General features: G+C 43.2%; 1 protein-coding gene across 1 annotated transcript in view; it reads left to right on the forward strand.

The window, feature by feature from the left end:
- The first annotated feature begins 8,711 nt into the window (after nucleotides 1-8,711).
- lhfpl2a (LHFPL tetraspan subfamily member 2a) overlaps nucleotides 8,712-23,629 on the forward strand; it is a 42,933-nt gene continuing 28,015 nt past the window's right edge. Inside the window, exon 1 of the mRNA XM_086152396.1 lies at nucleotides 8,712-8,862. The gene's annotated coding sequence lies outside the window, so the exon portion shown is untranslated. The remainder of the gene's footprint in view (nucleotides 8,863-23,629) is intronic.

Here is a 23,629-nt window from a genome sequence, read left to right on the forward strand (position 1 = left end):
TTCCAATGTACTGGTACACGTATACTCATGCACAAGATGTGCTTTCAAAAGTGAACACACTAAATGGCTATATGCTTCAGTTAAGTTGTTTATGTCAACAACCAATTGGGAAAATAGTCTAACAACATCACCCTCTCACTCCTTTGCATCAACACTTAAGTGGGTTCTGTGTGTGCTTTAAGAAAATTACAGACCCGGTTAACTTGAAATCTGTCTGGTCATTCCAAAAATGTTCTTAATAAGAGACGGCAAACTGAGTCTTCTCAAGGTGCTTTTAATGCTCAGATGTTTGTAAATTCTTGGACGAACATCAATCCTTGGATGATGCATTCAATGTCAGGTTTGCATGCAGTAGCAGAGGGGAGACTTAAAGTAGCAGTCTTGTCCTGTCCCTGCGAGTAGGAGCTGTACAATTTGGAATCGAGGTCTCCCGAGGAACTTTTTCTTTTCCTCTCCCCCCAAGTTTGACTTGTTCTCCCTTTTTTCCCTCGGTAATTACCAGAATTTTGGTCCATCTGACAAAAAATAGGTCACCCAAAATAAGCAGAGGCACAGTCAACGTGCACTTGAGAAGTAAACGGTCCAGCTCTGACTTGGGTGGTGATCACTTTCATAAAGTTTGTGCTGAAATAGATTGAAATGGGATGTCGATATTCGGCATGTAATCGCTCTACTTTTTAAATAAGAAATTACAGGAATTAACGTAAGTTATGTTTCCGTGAGTTCCAACTATTTTCTTGGATTGTTCATTTCAGTTTTTAGATTTGATGCCACATTCAGAGTGTTTGGCTGTATTTCCGAGGCTGTGGCGTGCAGCACAGGAGTGCCCAAAGGTACTGTCGTGTCTCCATTCTTCTTCACCATCTTCACCTCTGACTTCCGGTATAACTCCACCTCCAGAAGTCCTCCGATGACTCTTCCATTGTTTGATGCATCAATGATGACAAAGAGGAGGTCTGATTGCGAGTTTTGCTGAGTGGAGCAACCAGAACCGCCTCCTACTCAACATCTCCAAAACCAAAGAGGTGGTTGTGGACTTCTGGAAGAATCGGAGGAGACAGGTACCGATCACCATCTGGGGTGAAGAGATGGAGATAGGGGACTCCTACAAGTACCTTGGGGCCCACATTATCAATAAATTGGACTGGCGACTCAACACTGACGCGCTCTACTGGAAGGGTCAGAGCAGGATGTTCTTCATGAGTAGACTGAGGTAATCTGATGTCTGTAGTGGGCCCCTCAAGATCTACCAGTTTATAGTAGCCAGTGCACTCTTTTACATTACATTACATTACATTGCATTTGGCAGACACTTTTATCCAAAGCGACTTACAATAGAGGACATAGGGACTGCAAATACACTTGCACTATTCTTCAGTATAGTGTACTGGTGGGGTGGTGCCATGACTGCTGAGGTCAACAAGCTCAACACGCTAGTGAGGAAAGCCGCTCGGTGGTGGGACTGAACATGGACCGTCTTCGATTGGTGGCAGAACTCTGACCGGCCTGAGGTGCGTCTGTGCTACCACAACCGCACTGCTCCATCCCATTCACTTCCTCACCCATTCACATGTCATGCCCTAACTCTTTCTCATCCTTGTTGGTCCCAGGCTGCATGCATCCTGCCTATTTTATTTATTTATTTTTTTATTGTGTCTATTCACCCTATATGTCCTTTATGTTGTCCATTATTATCCCTGTTGTCATTTTTGTTGCTGTCTATTTATTCGTGGATGTCTTGCCATCTTCTGTCATCTGTCTCCCTATTTATAGTTATATATTTATTTATTTATTTTACTCTTTTTTTTTTTTTTTTTTTTTTTGACAAAACTGTTATGCTCCTGTGACAAAGGAATTTCCCCTGTGGGGATCAATGAAGTGTATCTTATAGTCTGTGTTTTTCAGTTAAGTAATCGTCCGCTGACAGGCCTGGAACATCTGTGGTGAAGAATAAGCTTGGGTTCATAACTCATTATGATGGTTATTTCTCTGAATAATTCATCAGCTACCAGTCCGTCCATATGTCCTGCCTGAGGCCACGGGGAGCCGGTCGCGCACTTGAATTTTAAAGACCTGTTTTGCACGTTTCTGTATCTCCCCGTGATTTTCAGGGGGCTCTTTTACAACCAAATCCCGCCGAGGCATATATATGTGTTTATATCTATAAAAAAAGTGAAAATTCCACGTGAGTGGTAATTTAAGCTGTGATTTTGGTAACTACCAGAAAACCGCATGATTATTTTTCTGTTTCTGAGAAACATCGGCGTGACTATAAATGTATTACCCACGTTTTTGTTAGTTTACTCTACAATCAAAACATGGATAATGGCTTTTAATGAGATGCTGCCAGTTCCTGCCGTTCCGTTCAAAGCGGGGCCCGGGCGACTGTTTCGACCCACTCTTACACTTCTGTTACCCAGGCTGCGGTAAACAACCTCATCCCCACTCGACAAGTTATTTCTGCCCGCTTGCCGTTTTGAACGGCGGTGTCGCGGCTCTTGTCCTCATCTTCCCATTCAACGTGGTTTCAGAATGTAGATTTACAATCAGTCTGGCACTTTGACTCCACGGCCTTCTCTCTGATTCGCCTCTGCTGAATCAACACCCCAACATCGGCTCTGACGTCGCCCCAGAGCCTCTGTTTTCTCAGCTGCCACGATGCCGCACGCGCCGTCCGAGGGCCTCCGGCGTGACGCCCCAGAGAGATTTGACATCGTGAAGATATCACCAGGACGCTCAGATAATGTGATAGTGAGTATACGTGGTACGTGAGACGACCCGCCCCCAACCCCTTCCAGTTTTTCCTCATACAAAAGATAGAAGAAGGGTCTGGAATTCCAAACAAGATTGTGTGTGTCTGTGCTGCCTGACTGTGAAAACAGATTAAAATCATACTGACCAGTGCAGCCAGGAATGTGTTGAACCTTGAGCCTTGAAGGGGAGAAATCCAACAGCTCATCAAAGCCCAGTCCCTACAAACACCCGCAACACAGGAAGTAGCCCCATTCAACATCAAATAATAACAAGCGATGTAGAGTCATTAATAGACTGGACATTTGACAGATACAGGAATTTGTGCAGCTGTGGCTGCAGGAGGTACTTTTTGTTTGTGTTTCAAATGCCTGCCCAGGATATCGGTGGTTTGTCTGTGTAACTGTCATTTTGCGCAGGAAGTTTGTTGAACGCCTGGTGATGCTGCGGTCAAACTGATCAACACCAGCAAAAGCTGCCGCGTCATTTCTCCAGGTTCGAAACCGCGTTCCATTGGCGCGTGAATGATCTAGCATCTGTTTGTTATTGCTTATTCTGCATTTCTTGCTCCTTCGTTTGTGAAAGAGCCATAAATCAACTCGAAATAAAAACAGATTCATAGCTGGGCGTTTCTATTTCACTGTAAAATAAGCGCATTTATCCTGTGTGAAGACACACTTACAGTTATACTTTATATGTATAACTAGTGTTCTTTCACTTTTAGGCACATCTGCCTTCATCGAACTTGTTTTTAAATAGTAATTTTATGCCAAACTTGCAAATATTAGCAATAAGATCATTGCTACTCTTTCCTGTCATGTCCTGTTGTTTTAATCACACCGTTTCTTTATTTCATTCAAATATGCTCTGCAATACTGAAGACATCCTGCTTTTTTTGTTGAAAATTTTCCACCTATGAAATAATGGTTCCACCCGGACCGGAGAGGAAATAAGGGGATAATGAAGTTGTGTTCAGGAGGAAATAGGTTACATTTTTTTCCAAAAAAAGAGCAAAAGAGCTCGATTCTGCAAAGGCAGATGGACCACTCTTATATTAGGACCAGATCCTCGGCTGAAAACCTGGACAGAAGCTTGAAAAAGTATGCTAAAATCCAAAAGAATGTATCCGTGTATTTACTAAACATGTAGACCCGCAGTGGAATGAGTCCGTTAAACAGCCTCTGGTAAAATCCTGAAAATGAATAGGGGCAGGGTGGTGACACCCAGGTGTCGGGTTCATTGTTCAAAGTCAAAAGTACTTTAACGCTCATTCAAAAACACCTTCAACTAACTTCATATTCGCTTGGATTTTCATTTTAACTGGTAAAATATTGGCGAATTCCATTCGGTCTGCTGCCATTGCAGTCAATGTGGTCATTTTGCGTAGCCCATCAACCATGTCAGACACACATATGTATACATGTATAAATTGTGTTTAAATCTGTACTTATTTATTTATTGTGATATATTATTCCTCAGTAAATGCAAAGTGAAGGTCTTTCAGCAAATTGTTGTCTTTTTACACGTTTTGCACTGGAAAACAACGTTGCGGCTTATCAATACTTATAAGAATAAGAACAACTTTATTTATCCCGAAGGAAATTGTTGTGCCAGAGTTTCAAATAAAACATAACAGTAATAAATAATAGCAGGAAGGAGGGAGAATAAGAAATGCAAATAAAACTATAAAGTGTCAAAGTTAAGGCTATAAAGCGTTTTAAGGTCATGCATGTTATCAATGCAGTGTTAAAATTCGGTAAATTCTATGTATTTAGGTAATTATAATTTGGTAAAGTTCTATTCTAACTTTGTAATTCTCTAGTCCACCTCGTGCTTCTAAACCATCTCAAATCATTTTCAATTTGGAATTGCAAACTGATGATAACATTTGTTGTACAGTGTTTTGGAGCTGAAGGTCAGCTGTAGCAACAATGACCTGGATGGATAACATCGGGGCTGTTATTATTGACAATAACTGTAGACTTGTTTAACCAGAAACTCCCAGAGCGAGTCATGAGACACGCCATGTGTTTTCACTCCATTCAAGTCTAATTTGACCAGCTAAGGAGCACAAATAAGAGGGCACAGAGGTCCTGGCACCAGTTGTTCCCTTCCTAGTCATAACAGGCTGAAAATAGTCTATTCACACTCTGTCTGTTTTGTGCAAACCAAAAGAATATACAAAAGTTTCCTTTTTTTTTTTTGCTTCCTTACAATCTAACATAGATTTCTGTTGGCCTTAGCATCAATGGTGGACTTGAAAGCAGGAATATGAGATGGCACATGTATAGACACGTCTGGAAATAATGCTAAGTTTGGCTCTCTGACATCTTGGACCCTCAGAATGTGAGCTATCTGCACCGACTGCTATTAGTTAGGGCTCTTTGGCTCAGCTGTTCGGCCCTCAACGAAGGTTAAGACTCAGATTTGGAGAGAATACGACATGTAAGCCTCCCAAATGTAAGGCGATACTGAGCGAATCGCTTTCTTTGCTGGGTAATCGGAGACATGCAAAGACAACAGAAATCCTCCCCCGACCCGCACGGATGATGAAACGTTCGCTTTTTTTTTTTCTTTTTTTGCAAAAAAAAAAGGAAATCAAGATTTGTTTTAATGCACGTTCGCAAATTACAATTTGCTCTGCTTATTCAGCGAACCAGGCCGCGTTCCGACCGCAGGGCTGCTCAGTTCTGGTCGGTGCAGCCCAAAGATACGTTATAAAATAAGGAATAAAAAATAAACCTCAGGGCTTGATTGTAAAACTTAAAAGGACTGTTTTTTTCATGTTAAGAAAGTGACTTTAACGTTATTAAAGAAGTAATATTTTTGGAATTGGTTTTTATGGAGAGAAAAAGAGAAGGACTTGAAGTTTAAGTTTAGCTCCTTGTGTTAGTCAGCGGCAGAAAGAAAAGCTCAGATGTCTTTTGATTCAATATGGCGACCTTGCGTTGAACATCTGGATAGCACCTCTTTAAAGAAGGTACTGTTCTTTACCGAAATGTCGATCTTTCCTCTTAACGCTGACGATCAGGAGTCCAAGCTCAAGGCCCGAGACCCAATTTCAATCTCTTGGAAAGATTTTTCCTTGTGCAACTGTTTAGCTCACACAACTCTTTTGTTAACTAGACTTAGAGTTTTAAGTAAAACCTGTGCTTCGGACTGAAGTAACAAAGTGTAGACATCAACCTTGAAACACTTCATCTGAGGGAGCTTTTGTTTTTGTAAATTGGGGACCAAAGAAAGCGTAGAAGAGTCCTGAAATTATGATCTTAGGACTGTGGTTCTGGAAGTGCTGCCCCTGGCTCTGCAGCGAGTTGCACATGTACAAGTTTTGACCCCCAAACAGGGATGATTGTAATCCCGCTATTCATCTATCGATCGATTGAATCTAACCTTAAGGCTGATCTCTGGACAAATCCAAAATGGGTTAGGGACTCCATCTGTTTATTTGACACTTCTTGGGGATGCAAACACAACTTAAACATATCAAGAGTCAACTAAAACAAATCTGTTCTCAAAGAAAGTTTTCAATTCTGTTCATGTTTTTTTTTAAGTTATACATTTTGATGCTATGTAGCTTCCAGGGCGAGGGTCCAGGCCAGTGATGGCGGCCATATTGTGTTTACAAATATGCCCAAGTGGCGTTGGGCTTTCCTGTTCCCTCACTGGAAGTGCATTGAACACACCCTTGTGAGACACGCGATTGCTGAGTCCAGACGGGTGGAGGGGATCTGAGGAGTGAAAGCAAACACAGATCTCCATTAGATTGGAGCAAAACCTCACAAGAACCTCCAAGCTCAGTCCCACCTCTTTGAGTGTCTCCCCTCGGGTCGCAGACTCCACTGCCCCGCCTACAAAACCCAGAGGAGAAGGGCAACCTTCGTCCCCAGAGCTCTCCAACTCCTTAATTCCCAGCAACCCTGTAAACCCCTCATTGCCGTACCAGCTGCCACCCCTGCCAAGTGGAATAATGCTCATGATATATTTATTATATGAATGCAGACAACAGCTTACTCCACCGTCTTCTCTACCAATGGTACAATTTGCACAATAATCTACAGTTATTCATTGTACCTATGTTTATATCATATATATATATATATATATATATATGATATAGGTAAAATAATAATATAATATAATATAATATAATATAGGTAATATATAATATAATAAATATAAAAATAAGAATAATAAGAATTTTTATTTATCCCGAAGGAAATTGTTGTGCCAGAGTTTCAAGTAAAAACACAACAATAATAAATAATAGTAGGAAATTGTAAAAAACAGTAAAAAAAAAAAAAAGGAGGAGGATAAGAAATACAAATAAAACTATAAAGTGTCAAAGTTAAGGCTATAAAGTGTTTTGAGGTCTTAAGTACAAAGATTTGAAGATTCCCTGTGGCTGAAGGAAGGTGAATTAAAAAGTCTGATATATATATAATATCTATATATTGGCACATATATTTATTGATGTTCACAATTTGATGCTGGTGCTAAGTTTTTTCTGATTCTGACTGTGAGCTCCAAAGTTTTCTCAAAGGTTTTCCCAAAAGGCAAAGAGAAACCCTAAAACAGGCCCCGGCCGTTCAATTCGCTCCAAAGTTCTCCTCAGTTGTAAGCAGGAAAACGAAACATGTTCGGAGATAGAGAAATCCCCTCCTTCATTTAGGAGGAGGAGATGAAGGCGTTAAGAACCTCCCACTTACTCCTCCGCCTGCTCCGCTCCTCCTCCGAGGCTGATAAGGACCACCAGGTCACACAACAGCTCCGTCCCCCAGGCTGTCAGTATGTTAAACTGTTAAACGCTTAACCACGGACACACTCGCTGCCTCTGGCAATCTGCAATCCTGCAGAAGAAAGCATTCGTTTGCTGTAAACATTCACCATCATTGCTGCTGCGTTTACTGCTACTCTTTTATGTGTAGCTGTACATTCAGATATTGATATATTGATTCACCTGTTAGTGCATATTTCACCACTGTGACATTTGTCTTTTTCCCTTTGCACATACTAAACTGCACCGCCATAGAACTGTAATACCGCTCTCCTTCCAAATTGTACATACCCAGTGTTCAGCTGCTCTTTTTGCCCATGTATTTATTTAGCTGAAAATGCATATTTCACTGCTGTGGTATATTTTTCTCTTGTACATACGAGTCACCTTGGGATTGGGATCCTATGCAGATGATGCCTATTATGCAAACCAAATTTCGTTCAGCACACACATGCTTGGTAAGGATTGACAAAAAAGTCCAAGATAAGGAGGAATGGAAAGTCGAAGAATTTCATCCAAAAAGGTTTTGGACTCGGCAGCGTGATCACGCTGATTGTGTGTGTGTGTGTGTGTGTGTGTGTGTGTGTGTGTGTGTGTGTGTCTATGTTCGCATGCGTGTGTGTGTATGTGAGTATGTGAGTGTGGTGTGTGTGCGTGTGTGGTGTGTCTGTGTATGTGAGTGTGTGTGTGTTTGTGTGTGCATGTGAGTGTGTCTGTGTGGTGTGAGTGTGTGTGTGTTTGTGGTGTTAGAGTGTGTGGTGTGTGAGTGCATGTGTATGTGAGTGTTTGTGTGTGGTGTGTGTGTGTATGTGAGTGTGTGTGTGTGTTTGTGTGTGTATGTGTGTGTGTGTGTATGAGTGTGTGTGTGTGTGTGTGTGTGTGTTTGTGAGTATGTGTGTGTGTGTATGTGAGTGTGTGTGCATGTGTGGTGTGTGTATGTGTGTGTTTGTGTGTGTGTGTGTATGTGAGTGTGTTTGTGTGTGTGTGGTGTGTGTGTGTGTCTGTGTGTGTGTCTGTGTGTGTGTCTGTGTGTGTGTGTGTTGGAGCAGCAGCAGCAGCAGCAGCAGCAGCAGCGGGTTTGTGGGCGGGGCTTCCGCTGCTGTCACTCCCATCCGGCAGCGGCTGTGTGTCTGGCTGCAGGCTCGGAGCGGAGGAGCCATTCATTCTTCTGCGGTCCGCTGAAAACGTGGAGGATGAGGAGACACTGAGGCGAGGAGGACAGCCGAAGCCCAAGGGATCCCGCCCGGTCACTCTCGGTGCACGAAGTCCAGAATATCCCTCAACATCTGCCCGGGATTTCACAGGAGCCGCGCCGCCAGCTGTTTGATTGACAGGTAAGTCCGCTTTTCAGTTTAAAACTCTTCTGTTTACGCAGCAACAATAGAAACCAGATCCCTTTTAAGAAAACAAAAGATCCTCTATAGATCCTGTGAAAAGAACCCCCCGAAACTTCCACTCGAGATTTTTTTCTCCCCCCCCCAACCTCCCTTTCCACATTTTGCAGCCAGCTTACTTGTGGCATTTTCTCCAGAAGGCTCCGAAGGGGAAACTCGTGGCAGGAAAGTGGAGCAAACCGAGGCTCTGCCGGCCAATGCAGCACTTTCTCAGCCAATCTTAAGCACCTACACACACTTTAAAACCCGGGTGACATTTTAATAACGACAACAAAACACTACAAAGAAAGCTGAATTTCTGCTTTGGAGTTTACTTCCCCTGGCTGCAGCTGTTTGATTGACAGGCGTGACATAATCCAGTGTCAGCAGAGGGCCAGGGAAGAACGGCATGGACATTTGTTTATTTCATAATCCTCGTTTATTCATTTAAATCACCGTATTTAATATATATGATGGCTGCTGCATTTACTCCACCTCTCCTTTTTTTCCACACCTGAACAAAAACAATGCAAGGGATGCCTTTACCAGGGCAGATGGAGTGACGCTGCTGTCAAAACACAGAGTTTAGGCTCTAAACTTCTCATGTATCAGCTGACATGCAGTCACATCAGATGTCTGCCATGCGGTCTTGCAAACCTGGCGTTTAAACCCGAGCTCATAAATCCTGAAGAGAGTTTAGTCGCCATCAGATAAGACGCTGACGGGTACCTAATCTGTTTAGTATCCACGATGTATTGTATTGTATATATGTATTGCTGCTGGAACTCCGCGAGCGCAGCTCTGCATATGTAAACTGTCATAAGTCACCAGGCTCCTTCATGAAAGATGCTTCTGGTGAAAATGATGATTCCTCTTGTTTGTAATGTTCTGCCTTCTATATTATTCTCATTGGACGGTGAATGCAAAGATCACATGCTTGGTTTTTCACTTTAGTTTGAATTGTTGGATCAAATTTTTGCTCTCTTTCAATAATCGACATGATCAGGACCACGTTTCATTTGCTCTTTGTCAGCAACTATTGGCCCTTTCTCTTAAAAAATGGATTTTTATTGCTTTTCGGAATATCCGCGATTACGAGCGACAGGACAAAGAGAGGCCGGCCAAAGATACAAACGGACTCATTCATGAAATAAGGAAAAGTCGGGGGGGGGAAGGGGGTGACTCACAGCCATATGGCAACATAAAGACAAGTCAAAGGAAGAGAACAGGAAAGAAATTATTTTGTAAGGACAAGGAAAAAAAAAAGGAATCTCAGCCCTGAATGTTAATCCACCCCTTGGTCATAAATCCAGAATTTCATCTTTTAAAGTATCAATAACTTGTTGCCAGATTTTGAAAACACATGTCACTCCTTTAAAGAAGCAGGGCCTTTATCTTCCCCGCGCCGGTGATACGGAGACACAGTCTCTCAGATCATCATTATTTACATCGCGGCCTCAAAAACAACTAGGATGCAATTCCGTTCGCCCCCATACCCATTTTCCCACGAAACCCCGGACTCAGATTGGTTGATGTATGAGAAAGTCTAAGGTTTCCCTGTTATTGAAAACCTGGGGAGAAAATTCTTTCAGCGGGCTCGATACAGTTCTTTTTTTTTTTTTGTTTTGGTGTCGTGTTTCCACAGTAAACCTGAAAAGTGGGCTCTACCTTTTATACGTTTTTGTGTGACGACAAAATGCAAAGAGCTCCTGAGGGAAGAGAGCATTTTATAGCCGATGTCTTTGCACCGTTGTGTAACCAAACTCCCGAACATGTACTTTCCATTTGGTAAAGCCCTGCATTTTTTTTTTTTTCAACCCCACGTGATACTTCTTATTGCAATGTTGTAACCACCCCAGGATCCCTGAAAGAAGCTCCATGGAAACCGTCATCTCCGCAGGGAGTTTCACTGGAGCTGTTGTTGTGCAACGCTGCTGCATTTTCGCTGTATTGTTATCACTTTACGGCCAGCTGTGAAGTTGCCGTGGTGCGGCCACTATGTGGCCTCCGTTCTGCGTATTTATTCTATAATTAACCGGGAGCCATTTCTTTGTAATTTTTCCTTTAAAAAAAAAAAAAAAAAAAACCTGCACGCAACTTAGCTTCAGATGTGTGACGAAGCTGAGGTCATCAATGAATGACTAGCGCTAAAGATGGTGGTCAGTTGGAGCCTGTTGCTCGTGGTTTGAGCCCATGTGCCAGTGCATGTGGTTCCTTAGGGCTCAGTGTTCGTTCCATTTAAAACAAAAAAAAAGAAAAAACCCTCAGTTTCATTCATTACGACCCTGCAGAAGGTTCCCCTCCTTCATTTTGGCCACAAGCAATGCAGAAATACATGTGCTCCTCTCTCTTGGCAGGCTGGCAGTGCAGATGCCTTTTGGAAGGGTTTTTCTTTTTTTTTTTTATATACATTGGTTAGTCCAAACAGAACGGTAAACTTACAAAGCATGGAAAAATATTAGCAGCCTCCCTTTCTTTCTTCCTTTTTTTTTTGTCTGGTTCCAATGCCTTTTAATGCACTTTATGTCAAAACAAAAAAGCAAAATAAAACAAACTACTAACCCATTTATGCCGACCGCAGCATTTGCCTCCATGCTTCCCTGAGCCCTAATGGCAGTGCTTTTGTCATTGATCCAGCATCCTGGTTGTAATTTATGGGATTGGTCAGTATTTTTCTTCCCAAATGAATTATTTTCACCGATCCTCTCCATTATTTTCATCCTAAATAAACACGAGGGGATTCATATTTATGCTGGCTGCTATTGTTGATGTGAGAGAAGATTCAGAAGATTTGTTTTTGAGATTTTGTCATCAGATCATTTGAACTTTGAGCCCAAACGTGGTGCAATAATGAACTGGAAGCCAAACTGTTCATTGGCTGTTCAGTCGTTGAAGGGGGATCAATCAAGTTGATCAATAACATGTCAAGACCTTGTCTAATCGTGTGTTTTGGCGATATGACTCTCACTGGTATACAGGACTGTCTCAGAAAATTAGAATATTGTGATAAAGTTCTTTATCTTCTGTAGCGCAATTACAAAAACAAAAATGTCATTCATTCTGGATTCATTACAAATCAACTGAAATATTGAAAGCCTTTTATTATTCTAATCTTGCTGATTATGGCTTACATCTTAAGAAAACTCAAAAATCCTATCTCAAAATTTTAGAATATCATGAGAAAGTCATTTTTGTTTTTTTAATTGCATTACAGAAGATAATAATAGGCCAATATAGGTTATTAGATGACGGTCGTAATGTTTCTTGCCAACCAGTTGATTTAAAACAGTTATTGCAGTGGTCTTTTTAAGTTAAAATATAAAGTTAAACAATCACAAAACCGAATTTGAATGTCACATAGACCTTATTCTCTCTTGTTCACCCAATACGAAAACATGTTTCAGTGGCTCCGGTGTCAACCAATTTATCAATATCCGAGCAGGGATACTCCAAAGTATGGACTTTTTAAATTCTGTACGGACTGGGCTGCAGTTCAAGTCAAACGTAAAAATCTGCTGGTGCAAATTACTCATGTCAGCAATAATTAACCGCTGATTGTTTGTTCTTCCTCTGCCTGGATCTGCAACCCAATCTGAAGGCAGTTAAAAAGAAGCGCGCTGATTATAAAAAGTGAGCGGCGGCGGAAACGATGTGAGCCGCAACCCTACGAGTGGATTTCGTAGCCGTCTGGACGAGCGCTGCCGAGATTTAATCAAAACAAACGGACTGAAATGATTTAAATAAAAGGTATTGCATCATCACACTGATCCTTAAAAAAACAGGTGTTGTCATATTGTCCTTAAAAGGGCACATGGACGGATTCGGAATGTGTATAATGTGTATTTCTAGAAAGGGACTTCCATTCAGCTTTAGCATTTTTGCACGGTGTAAATCTTGAACTTTGCTGTTGGTAATTTTTATACTTCTAATTGAAATGTGGATAATCAACCCTGTTGTACTACTTGAATGTTTTGCACGATTACCTTTAGCAACAAGACAGAGACAGGAAATGGCTTCGTCTGACGCAGCTTTTCAACACGTGCCGTTTCATCTCAAACCGACGTCAGAATTACAGACGGTCACAACCTCCCCCTTGGTTTGCTTGTCCAGTTTAGACGGGAGGCAGCCATTCGCGTGCTCGCGTCTTCGTTTTCAACACGCTGACCTGCGAGGCAAAGTTAGCATAACAAGCCATATCAGGAGACAGCCAGGGACACTGGCTTCATCATACACATTTTTGTCAATTTGGTCGTAATGACTTCGAGAGAGTACATTTAAGGTCATTCATTCATTCGTTATCTGTATCCCGCAGGGCAAGAGCTTATCTCGGCCGTCATTAGGCAAGAATCACAGGGCCACATATAGAGGCATACAACCATTAACTCACTCATTCACACATTTGGTCAATCTAGTGTCTCCTATGAACCCAAAACAGAAACGGTGAGAAAATACAAATGATACACAGTAATGGGCCCCCTGTCGGAATTGAACCAGGAACCTTCTTAGTGTAAGTTGTGGAAGTGCCAACCACTGTTCCACCCACTTTTAAATTGCGGATGTGTTTTGTTTTTTTTCAAAGATGAACAAAAAAGAATGAACGAATTACAACACTTAACAAACACTATCCTGGTAAATGTCATATGAAACAGTGCTGTCTTGTTGCCCCTCCCACACCCCCTATCAACACTCCTCGAGTGGGCTGCAGATGGGGAATCCGACCGGGGGACTATCAGCACGCGTCTGAAACTAGATCCAGTACAGTCTTATCGCCGTGACCCTGGTGTGAAATCCGCTAATTGAAGGGTCGCTCCTGTGTCAGAGGTTATCCCAGATGACTTGGCCAGGCTGCAACAAACATCTGGGATACAGTTTGTCACAGCGGGGGCCTGCTGTGCGCGTCCTCCACTGTCAGGGATCCCGATCGCAAGTCGGATTTATTCCCAGCGTACATTTGACTGTAACCGTTGCACTTGTATGCGGGATGTTCACCGCGCCAGGAACATCTGTTTTTCACAATCGGTCCTTTTTTTCCGAGGGTCGGTGCTTATTTCAGCTAATAGTATTCTTTTGTGTCTCGGCGAGTGCGGCCAATATAACTTTCAACAGCGACATCCAGGAATGGCTCTCATGGAACCATCTCATCAGAAAGGTGTTTTTAATAAGCGTCTTGTTACACTTAACATGGTTTATTTGTCTATAAAATTGACGTAACGCAAGAAAGACAAAATTAGAGACAAATCTAAAGTGGGTCACATTATGTTATAAGCTTTTCCATTCTGAAAGGAGAATTTTTGAGAGAATTAAAAGCAGCCGTGTTACAGTTTGTTGCCTTGTATGTCTGTTCTTTTCTTTTTTTTTCTTTCTTTCTTTTTTTTTTTTTACAAAGCCGGTCCAGAGATGGGCTGTTTTACAAGGTTTGGAAAAGTTTGTCTCATTGTCTGCATGCACAGAGGAGCAAAGGAGGAGCAACGCTTTGTTCTCTCACGATTTCCATTACGGACGAGTCTAGTGATTGTTCGCCGCACCGAGATGTCTTTCGTTTCCAGAGAGACGTACGTCTGATGGCGGCCAGCAGATTTTAGTCTAAAGTAACGTTAAAAGCCAATGTCGTTCAGTGAAATGGGGCTCGAAAGGACATTAGAAATTCACCCCTACTAACAAGTAATGGTGTTTTGGGCCAGCTGGATAGCTTTGGGATGACCTCAACAAAATGTAACTCAACATTGGAGAAGCAGTCATTGATGGGCTCCTCCGTTTTTCTTGCATGCTTCCCCCAAATCTGGAGGGCCAGAGATTTTCCATCCTTTAGAACAGCTGTTTAGTAACCATCTTTTCTACCTCATTGAATGCCGGAGCGTTTCCCAGATTGTTGGGTAATATGTTTCAGCCAGCCATGGTTCATTGGCCGGGGACCCTCGGTACCGCTTGGCGGTGACTGACTGGTGTCGGTCCAAAACCTGGCGAAATAACTAGGTGTTTTCTAAGCATGCTACTTCGGCCACCTGCATGTAACCAAGGATTATTCTGGAAAAAATGTATTATATGTTGAAATTGCAGAATTTAAAATGCAGGTACTAATAAACCCAAGTGCCGACTTGGGTTATGACAGTGTGGGTGAACCGTGGGTTTATGTACTTCCTGCGGGCTCAGACCTTCTTGGCAGAGGATCATCTTTTTGTTACGTCTTACGGAACCATCCGGGACGTCAAGTTGTTTCACAGTCCTTCCGAAAGCCAAATAAGAAACAAAAGCGCATGTGAAATACGATTCTGCCGGATGACCTTTCACCACGTGGTTGTGCGTTCCGCTCCGGCTCTCCAACAGCTGATTGGACTCTTCTGAACACCTCCTTCCCCCGAGAATGATGAAACTTTCGCAAACCCACCCCTCTTCACCTACCTCCGCCCCCCACCTTGGTGAAGCAGTCATGCAAAATGATTAGATTAGACAACGCTGGAGCTAATCACCCCGCCTCCCCCCCGCTGTTCTCCACTGTTGTGTCCACTCATTTCACTCCCGGCCTCCTCCTTCTACCGGTCCTCCCGGCAACTCCCAGAGAGGAGCCCGTCCTGGGGGCACGTTACCCTCCTCCGGGTTTTTTCAGCCTTCAGATTACTGGGAAAGCAGCGGGGTGGGGACCTCACAGTAACAAAGCCCCCCCAGCGATCGGTCCTGACTGCAGGCTTGTGTGCCTCCCTTTGAAAGAAACATACATTGAGGAAAGTGAATGACTCGTGGAGAGGAGGGGGGCGGGTGGGGCGGGGCCCCTCCTGTCGGGTGAAATGAGGAGAAAGAATCTGCAGTGGGTTTTTCGGGCCTTTGTGGTGAGTGGGGGTCAGTGTCAGGGGAATGTGTGGCAGACGGATGGTGGGTTTTGCAGCTGTGTCGCCTCCGGCACTTTATCTCCTCCCCGAGCAACTGCGGGCTCATTAAACTCTGCTGGCTGTTCAACACAGTCCGTCCCGCTTCCCCTCCGTCCCGTCTTCTGCTTCTAATGGGGGACGCTGTCACTGAACTGTTTGAATATTGATTAACTGGAACCGGTCCAGGGGATAAATACAGCTGCGTGGTTAAAAAAAAAGTGAAAGATTGACCCGCCACAATAGGCAGTCTGTGCATTGCGAGATAAGGCGGCGTCATATGTTCGGGTTTGGCTGATCTCATGGAAAGAGCTGCGAGCTGCGTGACAGAGATAAACCCTCATGGCGCTTTGTCACATCGGCCTCCGGTTTACACTCGAGAAAGACAACAATAACTACAAAGAGATGGCGTCCTAGTTTATGTTGCCCTGTTTGTTTTCTTGACAACCTTAATCCTTATTTTTAGCCACTAATGATTTGAATTTGATAGTTCTATCATTTGATAGTTTGTAGTTTGATCTTTGTTTTTTTTCAGGCACCATGGTACATGATAGTATGTGATAAAACACCTGATTCTTTTTAAACTATTCATCTACAATGGGGATTTTCCATCTGTCCTGTTGTTTCTCCCAAAGAGTAAATCATCTTTTTGTCTACATTGGTATTGTCAGGTTCTCTGACGAATTCTTACACCATTCCATTGATCCATATGTTGACACAGGCTAACACTGGAGTCAGTAACTGCAACGTGAACAAACTTTGCCTATCTCCAATTTATTGATGCGTATTTTCAAGTCAAAACGGCTCTCAGTAAGTAGCATTGCTTATTACTGACTTTTGCATGAAAGCATTTTCGCGAAGACTTGAGAAAGACACCAAAAGCTAAGATGACATGAAGACCTAGTGCGTTGAGTGGAAATCCAAAAATTGGCGCTCATCTACCTCCTTGTCAGTTAAACACAAATGCCTCGTGTAGTTCCGACTCCTTTTCTGTTATCATTATATTCTACAGACAGTCTGACCTTTTCCAGTTACATCGTAAACTTAACCCATTTTCGATCAATGCCTGCTATTATACTAAACCAGCCTCAGCCAATATCAGCCTCTTGTTTGTTCTTCTTCACAGTAAAAAGCGCCGAAACTAGTCCAAACTTGATCAGACGACCAATCCCGTCACTGTGGCTTCTACAGTTTCACATCCGGCCGTTTCACAAAGAATTCCTCTGATGAGTCTTGTCTCCCAGTTGTGTCCTTTCACTTTCTCTATCCTCCCTGCGTCGTCTTCACAGTGATATGATTGAGAAATCCTTGCGGTCGGAGCCCGAATCATTTCTGCTTGGGTTTCGAGCAGCGCCATAAAAACTCTTTTTGGAGGCCTGGCGGGGTCTGACTGGTCATTATCACCACTGCTTGCCAGCAGCAGGACCAGAGGCCGCAACACTTTCCGTCTTTCCCTGCATCCTTCCCTGGCAGCAGGGATACTAATTATGATTTTTTTTTTTTCTGACTGATAGCTGATGTTTGTTAACGGACCATTAAATGTTTTTCTTGTAGCATGATTTAATGCAGTGTTTAGAATGGGTAACATATGAAAATTGAAAAAAAAAAAAACAAACCCATGTGACATTTTGACACCAACAGTAACACAGTGATTCACACATCTTTATATCATCACACACTTGCAGTGGCTTACACTGACACACACGCACACACACAGACACACACACACACACACACACACACACACAGGCACACACAGGGCCTAAATTTTCAAGTACATATCAAGTGGTGAATTGGTTACATGTTAAACAGCTAATTGTGAGCACCCTCACTCAGTTAACTTCAGTTAAGAGACCGTCTACTGAATAATTGACCGGTTTTCTAGTTACAACAGTCTAGTCACCGGCAGTAGGTTGAAATATTGTGTAACCAATCACAACCATGAGTCTGTTGTTCATCAAAATGATTAACTTCTATTGGAAGTGCTCTTTAACCGCTGAACACACGGGGATGCTCTCACTCATCTTTCACAACAGTGACATTCGCACGTTTAAACACATATTGAATTGAATCAAGATGGATAACAATTGGCATTCACGTTTAGTGGCGACACCGCTGCCCAAAATACTAGATTGCAGCGCTGTGTTTCTGACGTTTGCTGTAAATTTACAGCAAACTCTTAATTAAGTGTAAAAGCTCAGGAGGTTCAGCATGAATGCACTCACTTTTCTTCATCGCCGGAGTCTAATCGTTTCTGCAGCGGTGAATCTCTTTCCAGAGAAGATCGGGAAAACACGATACTGGACTTTTTCTTGTTGCATTGCTCTCTTTTTTTGAATAGTTTGGAGCGCTTGTAAGAAAAATCGAAGTGCTTTATTGGCAGTTATTTTTCCGAAGCCTCACAGATGAACCCATCAGTCTTCCCTAGTAGTGTGCGATATTTATACTTTTTCCTTATTTCGCCACACCAAGATGCAGATATTTGTATTCTTAAGGCTTTTATTGAGGCTAATGCCCTGAGGAAATTTTAATAACCTGACTTGCTTTTACCTTTTTATTGAATTTGTCTTTTTTTGTTTTTCTTTTTTACATTTGTGTGCTTGAGATGTATATCAAGAATTTTGATTCCAACTGAAGTCATAAGTCAGTTGTGTCAAAGATGAGTAACGGTAATGATTTGATCAAGTTGAGCCTGAACTCATTGAGAATCTGACTTGTGTCCAAATCAAAATTCTTCCTGAACAAATGATTTATTTGTTTTCATCTCCTCAGATGCCTCGGTTGAAAAACAGGCTTCCATTAAAAGGCCAGGTTAACTTAAATGAACTGAAGATTTAGGAGGCCGAATCATGATCTAGTTAAATCTTTATCCTATCACCTGTTCCCTCGCAAGGCTTATTCTCAGCTTTGAAATTAATCAGGATCGAAAATACAGCCCAAAGCTGCAGCCTTTATTCCGCGCTGATATGAACATGCTTAATTCAATTTAAAGGGAATTTCCAGGGATAGTTTCCGAGGCACCGGTTGGTCAGAGGATGCGGTCTGCTTTATTCAATCTCAGGTACGATCAGCACCGACTGGCTGTGCTCAAATAAAACCCGTCTTCCTTGCCCTCGTAACCTCCCCTCTGTCTGATCTGAACTCCTTCCTGTGAGAACAGGAACGAGCCGCTGAAACTCCTCCTGCAATCAGTCTGTTTATATTTTCGCCCAGAAGCCAGCGCTAGCGTTTCGTTTTTCAGAGCGCCTTGTGAGAAAAAAAAAATAGAAATAAAAAAAAAAAGAATGAAAGAATGAAGCATTGCTTTGTTTGCTGTTGTGATTTGGGCGGCCCTTGACAGCTAAGTGGTATTTGCCATCCCGGGGCAGCGTGCTGGAGGAAAGACAGGCATGTAATGATAGTGCAGAGGCACAGAGAGCAAAACATGGAGGGAAAACAAGTCTCCCCGGGGTAGGCAAAGGGAGGGATTCAAAGTAAAAGAGTAAAAAGGCTGAAAACAAAGAGAAGGTAAGGATTGCGCTTTGACAATTAACTGCAGCGGCTGCGGGTCAGACATCTGTGATCCATCTCTCAGGGGCAGGACTCTGGAGCCCCTCCACCCCCGAAACTGCCCTTACTGCTCCCAAAACCTCGTGACTCCTCCGCTAGCTGCCCCGGAGATCATTCACTCTGACAGGGGCGGCTTCTTCAGATCGCAGCCTCTGACCTTCATCCATCCACCTCTCGACCGGCCGACCGTTCAGCTTCATTTATTGCACGTGCTACAAGATGGAGCTGATAAACCTCCGTTTACGCTCACTCTGGGCATTTCCTGTCATCATCTGCTCGCCCACATGTGGAGAGAAATGCCGCTAAATCCTGCAAATGCAAAATCGAAGAAGAAAGAAACAGACAGTTAATGCATTTATTTTTTCTTTTTTTGCATTTATAAAGCCCGCCAGGTTATTTTCTCGTACTGGATGCTTTTGCGCGTGCCTAAACATAATATCCGCTTGCAGAGAACACCCGTAAATGGTGTTCGTCAAGCCCATAATCGTCTTGTTTCCATACAAAAGGCGCGTTGCTTTACTACCTGGAGTTTCATTAGATCACAGTCTCGCAGATTCCCGACTCAACAGGCACAAAGTCATGAAACTACCAGAACAAACAATACAAAACTCTGTGTTTTCTTTGTTTGACATAATCCACGTCCCGCGGCGCTCCGGCGTTGAACATCGTGTTTTAAGCAGAACAGTCCGCAAGATCTTCTCATTTATATTCCATAAATATGGTGAACATTCGAAACTTTTTCCACCCTTTTCTGGTTGATTCGATCCATTTGCTTCAAAGAAACATATGCCCTGGTGGTATATATACAAATTGTATAAAATAGTGGCAGCAGCAGGATGGTAATGTAATGTAATGTAACTGCATTAACAGCAGTTTATCCAGGATTACATCAGATATCTGTATGTGGCGGCTGTGGTAGAGCGGACCGCTCTCTTCAGCCCCGGCATCCTCGTTCGTGTGCCGAAATGTCCTCAGGCAAAGCGCCGAACCCCAAGTTGCTCATGCTGGCCTGGTTGGTGCCTTGCATGGCAGCTCACCCAAGAATCGGTGTGTGAGTGTGTGTGTATGGGTGAATGTAATGCAGTGTAAAATGCTTTGAAACTGCAAGGTGTGAAGGCGCTAAATAAGTGGAGATCATTTACATGTATATATGTATATACATATATATATATATATACACACACACGCACATATGTATATGTATATGTACTTTTCCTTGGCAGGAGTGTTGACATACTTTATTTTAGGCAGTTCAGTGGCAGGCGTGCTGCTCCTTGGTTCATGTAACCACTATGTTATCGTCTTCTCTCGGGATGGTTGGGCACGTTAAACAAGCCTTTACAGCCTTGTTAATGCAGAACTGTCAGATTCCTGGGCCCCAATGGTCTGTGACCCTGACTCTTTATCATCACAGGTTCCCAGGCGAGACAGAAAATATGATGCCGCTTTGTCTCTCAGACATGATAACGCAATTTGGCGTGCGTGAGCGCGCTGCAGCACATACAAGCCCTGGGAAGAGGAGGAGAGGATGCGTGTGTGTGTGTGTGCATGTGTGTGTGTGTGTGTGTGTGTGTCTGTGAACTCATGTGAAACCCATTCGCCCATTTTGTCTGTCATCATGTCTGGAAGAGGCTTGGCTTCCATCCAATCCAGAGGAATGACCCCCTCTTATCATATTAAAGGGCACTTAATACACCTGTTTTTTATCATAGAGAACCCAATTATTACGTCACTGCACAGAACACTGAGCAAAGATAAAGTAAGGGTCATTTCATACTCCTCTTTACTTACTTTACTACCCATTATTCCTTATCTGGCGTGTCTCTTCCAGTGAGCTTTATCTCAAAATGAAATAAATAAATGAATATACAAAGCTGCTCTGCAGCCATCTGTTGTGTTTCACTTTGAGCTAAAAAGACTAATCATTGGGTGGTGATGTCATCTCTGTGCCGTGTGCGGTCTGCGGTTTACAGGCGACACACACACACACACACACACACACACACACACACACACACACACACACACACACACACACACACACACACACACACACACACATACATATACACACATACGCATGTATACTGACACACACGGGAGGAAATTGGATAGAGTGTGGATAATCATTGCATTAGTACAGAGTGTGTAATCAGCGTGCGCCTGAGGGAGTAAAACACACCTTATGTTTTTACTTTACCGCGCTGTTGTGATGGCTCAGCTTGTGCTGTGGTGCTAAGTGTTTTTTGCAAAAGTGGGAAGGGGTGTGGGTTCGTGTCAGAGGGAATTAAAAGTCCGACGGAGGAGACGGCTGGATGGAAGCGTTCCCATGTCGCTGAAATTGGGGCATCGCGTCACGGGGTGTTTATTTTACTCTACGGATGTAAAGATGGTCGTCAGAAGGCCATTTCTTTGAGGCAGTTGTAAAAAAGAAAAGTGTTTCCCCTACGAAAGGTCAAGAACTAAAAAGACCTGGGTGGGATTGACTGCCTGCCTTAACGGTTTATTACTATTATGGGATATTCAAAGTTTTACAAACGTTAGTAAACCTGACAGTAACTGAACAACTGCTGGAGGAAACAATGGTGGCTCCAGGTTAAAACAAATTGAATGTTTCATAGTATTTATTGAAATATGGACTGTAAAGTCCAGCAAATGCAGGTGTATGAGTCATAACCTGCATATTGTATATTGAGAGCTTCCCGTAAGAATAAAAAGCCAACATTTCCCTGGATTCAAACTCTGGCATCTCGCAGTGGTGATGTCATAGCCGCTCTGAGAGCTCCATAATCAGTTTACTGTAGACCGTTTATTTTTACAGTTTGAAACTGACAGTCGCAGCCCCGGAAATTCTGTTATGTCCTTTTTCTGTTCTGTCTTTTCTTTACTTAATAAGGTGCAGTTCCTGAGCCGAAGTCGTGAGATGACTTCACGACTGCACCTTCTCAGCCACCGATGGATCATCGTTGGGTTTCGTTTTTCAGCTGGCAGGAGAGCGGGGGGACAACGCTTGTTTAAATCGGAAAACACCTTTGATCAGTCGCCGTGAGATCGTGTATCTGAAATCGGTGCTCAGAAATCACGAAGGATAAACACCGGTTGTGTGGTCTAACGTCATCGACTAACCCGCGTGGCGTGCGGGTTCTTCAAAAAAAGGGTTATTTGAAGTGTGTCGAGTCAGTTACTACCTTGATCATCCGCTGCGTTTTTTTTTGTTTTTTTTTTCTCCAGCTTAGAAAATCCAGCCTTGTGAGTCAGCACAGTTGTTCGACGTTGAATTCCCCGTAAAGTCATTAATAAGATTTGACGGTCCGTTGAATGAAGCTTGACAGGCGGAGCTGCGGCAGCGGTCTGGCGGAGCATAGCCAATGGGCGATTTGACCCCAGCCTCATAAGCGGGCCATTGTAGTTTTGTAACACCATTGTTTCTGTCTCACTTGCCACCGACCGGTCAAGCTCGCACCCCGAGCTCCGAGCGGAAGCTGCACGGGCAGCAGAAAGCCAACAGTTTTCCCTTCTCCCTTTGAAGAGCTGCTGGCAAAGCTTTCAAAGCCCCTCTGTCTCGGCACTGGCTCCTGCAGTAATGTGTGGTAAATGCAGTGCAGCTGCCCAGCTCAGCGAGAACAGCCAACGCTTATTAATCTCAACAGTAATTGCTTTTGTTTATCCTCTTAACATTCTTTGGTGCTTTCACTACTTGGCCTATTGTCACTATCAACTGCCGCTCCATAGAACAGCGCTCGCTGCGAAGTATTAGTCTCGGTGCCCCTCACGGATGATACCTAATCGACCGCTGCCACTGAGTGGTTTCTGCGGTGCTGATACAGCAACTGTTTGTTAGTCCTGTAAAAATGTTCCAGTGACACAGATGAAATTCTCTCTCTCTCTCTTACTCTCTTACTCTTCCTCAAACACACACACTGTCTGCCAAGCACAATGATGAAGTCATTGTCGGTCAAGTCTGTTTTGTATTGTGTGAATAGACACCAGCTGTAACGGCCATTCTGCTTCAGTCTTTGCATGAAGAGGGCGTTAAAAACCGGGTTTATTCTGACCGTGTTAGTTGTTTTGAGAAACGCTTTCCCGACGTTGTCCGTCAGTTTTAACTCTCTTCCCAGTGATATTAACATTTTCCAGTCGCCTCTGTGTGTGCTGCCATGGTGTCGGGAATTTTGTTGCTGACAGAAATAGTTCGGTCCCAGAAAAGAAGTGGAAAGCAGATCTGAAAGGGTTGATCGCCACACAAATATTCCAAAATATTAACAAACCGGATACAAGCAGCTATGCTTTTAGAATCTCCAAAAGGCATAGTAAGATAA

This window comes from Fistularia commersonii, chromosome 9 (assembly GCF_037954325.1).
Source record: "Fistularia commersonii isolate RoL2024-O1a breed Wild chromosome 9, RoL_Fcom_v1.0, whole genome shotgun sequence".
In the NCBI taxonomy this organism is placed as follows: domain Eukaryota; kingdom Metazoa; phylum Chordata; class Actinopteri; order Syngnathiformes; family Fistulariidae; genus Fistularia; species Fistularia commersonii.